The sequence below is a fragment of the Dipodomys merriami genome, unplaced genomic scaffold (assembly GCF_024711535.1).
Source record: "Dipodomys merriami isolate MVZ:Mamm:240054 unplaced genomic scaffold, mDipMer1.0.p SCAF_389, whole genome shotgun sequence".
Lineage (NCBI taxonomy): Eukaryota > Metazoa > Chordata > Mammalia > Rodentia > Heteromyidae > Dipodomys > Dipodomys merriami.
In genome coordinates, this window is record NW_027205481.1 from 954851 (window position 1) to 964207 (window position 9357).

Genomic DNA, 9357 nt, shown 5'->3' on the forward strand with positions numbered 1-9357 from the left:
ACTAGCCATGAACTGGTGGATAAGATCACCTTTTTTTCTTTCCTTTACTTATATATTTTTGTTGGTGGTGGTCTTGGCACTGGAACTCTGGGCCTGGGCACTGTCCCTCTGCTATTCCGCTCAAGGCTAATGCTCTACCACTTGAGCCACAGTGCCGCTTCCAATTTTCTTGCAGTAAATTGGAGAAAAGAGTCTCCGGGACTTTCCTACTGGGGCTGGCTTTGAACCCCAATCCTCAGATCTCAACACCACCCAGCTTAGGATCACATTTCTAACAGTGTACACTCAGCATATGTAATTTGTATATTCATCTATCTTTATATGAAATCTTGAGTTAAAAATCTGGACTACAGCTTAGACATTACACTCAAAAAATGTTTGTAGTTTAAAAGTTGATTCTACTGGATAAATGAAACCTAAGAATGTAAAGGAGTCTGGGAAGTTCAGTTTGCATCCAGCCTGGGCAGAACAGTGTTTGAGACACTATCTATAATTAACCAGCCAAAAGCTGGATTGGAAAAATGGCTCAGGTGATGGAATAACAGTCATGAGAAAGAATGATGAATAAGAGCTTGAGGCTTTTGCAAACATACATATAAACATACACATAAGCACAGAGGCACTTATATGTGCTTCTGAAGCAACTCTCAGAATATGTAGAAAAGTTAGAAAACAATAGAAAAGATGTCCTGAGTAAAACTAGAATCAAGTAATAATTTTTAAAATGAGAAAATCCTCAAATGAACTTTCTTCAAAAAAGTTTGAGAATATTACATAGGTAAAGACCAGAGATAGTAAGAGAGTCAAGTAATCAATATTAAAGGGATTGGATCTATGGAGGAATGAATCAGAGACCCGGCAGATGCATTGAAAATGTTCATACCCTGTGTCAAATGTTAGAACATCTTTGAAAATAGTACATAAACAGTCTGAGAAGTCCAGTGGATAATATCACGGGAGAAGTTCAGAATTGCTAATCTGTATCTAGATTAAATAAACCAAGCAGGGGCTGGGAATGTGGCTCAGTTGTAGAGGCTTGTGCCTTACTACTTCAACCTCAGTACCACTTGTGTCTGGCTTTTGCTGAGAAGTTTATTGGAGATAGGAATCTAGGGAACTTTCCTGCCTGGGTGGGCTTTGAACTGTAATCTTCTGATCTTAGCGTACTGAATATCTATGATAGTTAAAAAAAGTATAAATATAAATATTTGCAAGAATACCAGTGGAGGAAAAATGATGCAACCCAGTTTATTGTGGTGTACTTTCCAGAACACGGAGGGCATCACATTAGCAGAGGTGTAGTATTTTTTCCCAATAGAGATAAGCTATTTGTGATGTGAATTAAGAGAATTTTGAGGTGCACCCTACAAGTTGGAAACTGTTGGTCTAGGATGACTTTATGGCATAAATTTTGGGATTGATGGTCATAGAAACAATAGCTTAATCTGATAAACAATTGCTTACTCTTGAAGAATTAATTATAACCGATGCTTTACAGTTTTATCCTATACCAGAATGTGGCTATTTTTCTGTTCACTTCTCAATCTGTAACACCCCCATTGGAAAATGCATCTATTGCAGAATTACATAACATGGAAACAGGTACTATTTTGAATCTCTCAGGTATGGAATGTTCAGAATTTGAAAGTGAGTAGTTATTAGTCATAGGAATTTTGTAGAACATACATATTCTGTCCTCTTAACAACTTATTTACTTTTAAAAGTTTTGGGTTTCCATAGAATTAAACGGTTTTCGGTTTTGGTATGAGAAAGTACTAGTTAATTCTTTTTTGAAAATATTGGCAAGTATATTGTGAAAAAATTGTCTAGTTGGATAACTTTCAAGTTGATGGCCCTCCCATAAAGAAGGGGTAATTCATTCAAATTAGATGCCAAATAGTACTGATTTTTTTAAAGTTACTACATAAAGAACAATATTTACTATACCAATACAGTGAAATTTTATTTCATGCAGCTTATATTTTAAATTTAATTTTAATGTGAAAGTGATGTGCACTGCGTTAGCAATTGTAAGGCAGTGAATACATAACTTTTCAAACTTATTATCCTCTCTCTCATTTTTCTCACAGTTTTCATTCACCCCAAAACCCCTCACAAGTTGTAATGTACATTTCCTACATATTGTCTTCTGAGTCTTGCTATTGCATTGGTTTGCCTTTTGTCCTTTGTCTCGCCATTTTGTTGTTCCTCTTCCCTTCCCTAATTAAGGTAAATGTATACACAATACACAGGGTACCAAAATGAAACACAGTAGGAGATAAACCATAGGGGAAAACCCAAGGAAAATAGAAATCACATAGTACATTAAAAACAACAACTGCAAATAAATATCTCTTTCCATATCTTAGAGTTCATTTTGCTCAGCATCATGTTCATATATATGCCTAACAAAGTCACTGGAAAATAATAGTTTCATGGATACTTTATCATGAAAACAACATGTTAACTGTTTTTGATGGTAAAGGTGGAATTAGCATTGGTAAATTCGCAATTCTGATAAAAGAATTTCAAAATAGTTTTAAAATTATGACAGGTGAATTTTAATTGTTCAAAATTTTAACTTAGCCTATTAAGAAAATTTAAAATTGCCTGAGAAAATAAGCTTTCATGCAAATAAATTCATGGAGACATAGCTGAGAAGGAGCAATGTGGGTAAGATGGCTCATTTTCACAGTAAACAAACAAACCTCACAAACCTTGCTGTAAATCCTGTAGGTTCCCATGAGAATTGTCCTTACCCAGGAAATATACTCTTACTGCGTGAAACAAGGTTGTAATGGAATTTAAATTCAAAGTTTTTATTTTAAATAAGACATCACAATTTGTGAACTGACCTTTAATTACTAAACAGTAATTCTCTTAAAAAGATAATTTGAGTCAAAATATTTAGGAAGAAAGTGCCCTTCACAATGAAAGAACGTATTGAGTTTACACTTTTCTTTTTAAATACTTTCCACAATGTCTTTGCACGTGAAGCACTGAAACACAGAAAAAAATCTGATTGGATACTTCAAACCAATGATTTCACATTTCATAGTAGCTTAAAAAATAATATCCTTATTAACATGAGATAGTGAAGATTTCTTTTATTACATAAGCCAAAAAGTTTGGGGATCAGAAAATAATTGAGCAAATTGAAAAGGTAAGAAAACATGTTATTACATACCCTAGCTAAGCATTTTGGTGTCAGCAGTGGAGGAGACTAAAACTTTTTGATATAGATTGTCTTAATGTTTTTGCTACCTTAAGTGATTTTACAGAGCCTATTTGGCTCAGTGTAATGAAGAACAAATTGAACGAAGACATGACAATAAATTCCACCTCCAAATAAAAGAGTTTTCAAAGAGAAACCATGAAGATGTAGCAGTGGGGGACGTCTTATAGTCCTTCAGCTTCACTAGACTTGAAGCCAAGAAGTTGTGATTGATTGGAAATCAAGCAAGAGCTAAGAGGAGGACATAAAAGTAGGACATAGAAATATTGCCTTTGTAACAGACAATGTCATCCAAGGAATCGGTGATTTAACTCTATTCTTCTCCATACATCATGTTGAGCAAATACAAGACCAAGAGGAAAATAATCTATTTAAATAATTTTGCAAAGAATAACTTCACTGTTCCTGATAGGTATCTAAGGAGAGTCTTAAGAGAGAAGATAAAAGTCTTAAGAGAGAAGATAATAGTGGAGTATTCTTAGGTTTCCTCTAAATATCTTGTTAGCAAAATATATCGTTGAGGTTAGAAGTGATTGAACCAAAAAGTGGTGGAGTAATTATTTTTGTGGGCACTTTAGACACAAGAAAATTTCAAGGTAAAAGAAAAAAGAAAAAAAAATTATAGCCAAATAGTTGTGATTATAGGTTCTTGGATTGGATTTTTGGAGACAAAGTTTTGCATTAGTGTTGGTCCTCATTAACATAGTTGTTGGGTTTTCGTGGCAACCAAATGAAAAGGGGAAGTTTAATGGACTCGCTTGAACAAGTAAAGAGCATGATAGAAAATAATGGCAAATAATATTTAATGAATTATTTTGAACAATTATTTTGTGAGAACCAAGAAGGAAAGAAATTTCAAAATCACATGACTTTATTAAAAGTATGAAAATGGAGTAGTGAAGAGATTGAGAGAAAACATAGAGTACTATTTTCTCTCCAGTGGAGTAATAGGTTCTTGATCTTGCTTCTTCCATTCTTTCTTCACAAGCTATCAAGTATGCCTCAGGACTGGAGTATCCAGTTCAGACAAAGAGCACTCACAGAAGAAAATATTTGCAGTAGATATAGGTGATTTATAACCTTAGACAATCTTTTTAAGTCTGTTCAAAATTCTCCCCTACCCCAAACGTCCCTCTTTGAACAGCTTTCTTTGCTTTTCCAAAGACCGCCCTTCATTAACTGCTTAAAATTTTGAGAGGGCATATTCATACGCTCTAGAGATGGTTGTTTGGTTGTGATTTTTGTGTGTTTTATTGTTGTTTTTAAGTGAATTTCAAAAGGTTGTGCAAGTGTTTTACAATTAAATATGTCCATCTAATTGTCTAATGTTCCTGGATCAGAGTCACTCCTTCTATAAATCTCAAGCAACCCTTTCTCCAAGATTTAGTTCAGATTTACCACTTCCTTTATTACATATGTACATTGCGTATTCTAGCTGTACTTGCCCCTTGTTCCATTTTTCATTCATTCTATTTCTTGAATATTGTTCCTCTCTGGTTTCCATTTCCTGATAGTCATTCTGTTAAACTGCCTGTTAATACTTTGAAAGGTTTATATACATTCCATGGAGTTTCACTCCCACATACACTTGAACTGTTGTCAGCTTATATTTCCATAATTCATTCATCTGCAATAACAATTTGCAAGACTGGAGATGTTAAGCACTTAGACATGATTTTATTCTCATTCATTTGGAAGATTAATCTTTAACCAATAAGAAAGTTTAAAAATGGCTTAGAATTTATTCCTAACTACCAGTTTTTTTTTTTTATAAATAGCTTTGGACAATGGTGTGTGATTATTTTATTTTGCATAGGATAATTTTTTCTACTACCTATAAGTTTTGGCAAAGAAGAAAACTAAAATTTACTTCTTAGAGGAATATGACAGAAATAGAAGACAGATTTTATGTTTGTCACATCTCTCATCAGTACCCATATTCAAGATTTAAAATCATATTTCTTACTATGTTAGACAGATTGGGAAAACATAAAACAACACATGATAGGGCAGTTATTAGTGACTTTTTAAAATGTACCTTCTTATTTGATGAAATTTACTTTGTTATCTAATATTTGGGTTTGAAATATGGGAGGCTGATCTATTTAACACATTTCTGGAAGGCACCCACTAAACAACACAAATTGTGAGGGGTACTATTTCTACACTTTAAAGAATGGTTTAACTTGTTTGGTATTAGTGCTGGGTACGTAAATCAACTCTTTTAACTTGCTCCCTACACTTGAAAACATTGTAATGTCACTATCATCTACTTGTCAAGGGTTATTTTGGCAAATGTGATTTTAAATAGTTTAGTTGAAAATGAATATACTTTCAGGAGATTAAATGTATGTTATCATTGGTTTGAGAATGACAACATTTTTTATACTACAGAACCTAGTTTACTGAAATACCAGTGTATTGAAGCACTAAGGATCTTCACAGTTAATGTTTTTCTAAATGATATTTGACCTCTAAATCAAGTATTCCTTGCCTTGGTAGACCAATTATGGATCTATCATTACAGAAACTATTTTTGGGGGGGAGTCCAGTCGTGGGGACTGATCTTTAGGCCTGGGCACTGTCCCTCAGCTCTTCAGCTCAAGGCTAGAGCTCTACCACTTGAGCCACAGCCCCACTTCTGGCTTTTTTTCTTTTTGCTTATGTGGTGCTGAGGAATCGAACCCAGGGCCTCAGGCATGCAAGGCAAGTGCTCTACCACTGAGCCACCTTCCCAGCCCTACAGAAACTATTTTTTTGGCTGCACTGAAATCTTTCATTAATCATTAGGAGAGGGGTACTAAAAATAATCTTGTTCATTTGTGATTTTGTTCACTCATATGGGCTGGTCATCAGTAAATTGAAAGTTTGAATTACAGTACTTTCTCTCAGATTTGTGATCTCATCTTTCATTTTAAGTTGCCTTGCATTTCACAATTGATTTCTGCTAATTCTTGTAAGGAATTGGGGTCCAGAAATAATGTAGGAAATGAGAAATTGAGATGAGTCTTCAATTATTTTCTAGAAAGATTCTCTGTGTAAAATTTAAAATCAGCACATATAAATATAAAATATATAAGTACATATAAAATAAAAATTGTTTTGCATTATTGTGTTGTGGTTAGGGAATCAAAAGCAACTCTGTTTTGGGGTTTTTTTTTTGGGTCCGGTCGTGGGGCCTGAATTCTGGGCCTGGGTGCTGTCCCTCAGCTCTTAAGCTCAAGGCTAGCACTCTACCACTTGAGCCACAGCGCCACTTCCGGCTTTTTTCTTATGTGGTGCTGAGGAATGCAACCCAGGGCCTCAAGCATGCAAACCATCTGCTCTACCACTGAGCCACCTTCCCAGCCCCAGCAACTCTGTTTTAAAGTATTATTCCATTATCTCTACCTCAGTTTTTGGTAGAGTTAGACTTAAAGCTTTACCATTTGTAGATTTACAGCCTAGAGGCAAGAAGAAACACTATGATTAAAACATTACCAATTTCAGGCCTAATATCAAGGAGAAACATATGGCCTTCTTCAGGAGCTATGGAAATATTTGGTGATAGAAAATCAGTAGTGTAAATTCCTGCCAGATTGGATGATGCACAGGCTAGAACAGTAGGTAATCATGCATATGAACAATTTTTTCACCTTCTTGGCTTTAGCTACTTTTGAAATGATAAGTATAATAAACACTTATATTTTGATAAAATATCTTCCATTCTGAAAAATTCTGTCTGAACTGTTCATCTCTCTATGATTCCTTGTAACTAAGATTAGTTTTGTTCCAGTAAGACAATCTATGCTGTCAGGGTAAGATATTCTGGTTGGTCTGTTCCTACATGGAAGAAGGGTAAAGGTTCAGGTAAACATTTGTCCCAGCAAAACCTCATTTGGGAAATTTTAAGCTGCAGTAGTTTAGAAGTAGCTCTTAAGCAAGTCTTACTTTGAATCCATTAGCTCTACAAAGCTAACTGAGTTGATAAATAAGTACTTGAAAAGCCATCACCTTTGGACTTAGCTGAAAAGGTTTCAAAGTATGATTAAATTTAAAATGAAAATGACAAAATAGACATTGACAAAAAATTGTAAATGTGAGTAATCGACCAAACGATATGTATTTTCCACTATACACAGAATTTTAGAGAAATAAGATCAATAGCATTTTTAGGAACAATAAGGGTTCCTTGTTACAAATAGGGAACCATGGATAGATGCCTGTATAAAGATTGCATCATTAAGTACTTAAATTTAGAGGGTAGTACATGCTTCAGAAGCAGGTCTACCCAAATTTCAATACAGAGATTAACATGGCACATGCACAAAGATGATATGAAAATTTGTGAAGTATTCCATATTTTTTCTTTCTTCTGATGCAAGAAATGAAAAACAGTTATTAAAAAGTTAATTACAAAAAAACAAGTGTAACAATACATGTAATTTATAGAATTAAAGGTTAGATTCACATCAGTGTATTAATTCTTCACCTTAGAAAGGCCTTTACATAGCATAACCTTTACAAAACTTGAAATTAGATAACATTGTAATTTTATCCCAAGGAAATAAAATAATATAAGGACCTAGGAAAAAAAGAAATCTTAAACTTCTTCTATATGGAATGCAGTCTGAAAGGACACATTTATTAATGAACCTATACATTATATAACAATGTAGAATTCCAAGTATTATATCTAGGAGCGAATGAAATAGATTATGGATATTATACAAACACAGACATACTTTTTTTCAGAAAACTACAAGGAAAACTTTAGTTTCTATACTATTCATTTCAACAGAGAAGTTAAAATTATTTCTGATTTTAAAAAATCACAAACTGCAGAAATCATTATAGATGTATACAAACAACTCTTTAATACATTTTGACATAAAAGTCAGGCAATTCTCTTGAAAGAATACCATGGAATCCATGAATTTTTAAAGTAAGATATTGCTGTTGCTTTGTATTGTGAAAAAAAATTTAAGGGACACAAAGGATGGACTGGCATTTTTGAAATTTAAGAAACTTAACCAAACCATTACAACTTAGGAGAACAATTTGTACAGCCTTCCACAACTTCAAAGTGGTAGTGATACATACTTATCCTTTTGTGGCAATATTAAATGCAGTTTCATCCAAGTTGATCTTCAGACCTGGTTTGATATAATGGTTCAACAGAGTATCTTTTCTATTTCTATTCCCAGCAGCAAGATGCAAGGCAATCAAGAGGCCTTTAGTTTGGGTATTGGTATCTGCATCATGATGAATTAAGAAAGAAGCCACTCTAGTATTATTGCACATATAAGCACTGTGCAGGGTTGTGAGCCATTCAGAGTTATTGCATGAATATCTGCCTTGAGCTACCAACTCATGGACAAAGTCTAAGTGGCCACTCTAGGCTTCCCAATGAAGAGGGGTATACTCATCTTCATCCCTAGTATTCATCTGGGTGGCCTTTTTGGAAAGTAGTCTACAAGCCATAGTAAGCCGATTAATTTCAGCATCCCAAATAATAAATTTGCTTGGATCCTACTCCATTTTTTTCTTGCAATTGATACCATTTCTCACTTTTTCATCTTGTTCCTGGTTTTCGTCAGAATTGCCTAACCAGAGATTTTGAGTGCAAGTGGGAATGAGATGTCCATGTATTTCACCAAGATTTCACAATGGTTGAACTGGTCAGAAAAATCTGGTGAATTTCCTGCATATGTTTTTTCACCATGATTTAATTTCTCTTTTTCCATTTTTACTATTTTGAATTATTCTAACTGGATAGTAGAGAATTGATAGAGAGCAGAGAAATGATTTTCCTCAGTATTCAAAAGTACAGACTGAAAATGAGGACCAGTGGGGTCTTCATGTGCAGCTTATTCTAGGAATGAGAAAATAGGAAACAATGCCTTCTATGTCAATGATTTGGGAAATACCATGTTATAGTGTAAAAGAAATCACTATTCAATATAAAGGCTTTAAGAGCTTTCTAATAGCTTTGTAAAGTTGGTATCCAACATTAGAAAAAATGTATAATGCAGTAGTAAAATAGAAGTCCTTTGTATGACTACCTAAATTCTTCTTTTCTTTTTTTTAATAGCTATAACATTCTGAATTTTTTTTAAATTTTTATTGTGAACATACTGTAC

At 33.9% G+C, this 9357-nt stretch overlaps 1 pseudogene; it reads left to right on the forward strand.

The window, feature by feature from the left end:
* The first annotated feature begins 7484 nt into the window (after positions 1–7484).
* LOC138805151 (U6 spliceosomal RNA) lies at positions 7485–7581 on the forward strand (annotated as a pseudogene).
* Positions 7582–9357: the final 1776 nt, after the last annotated feature.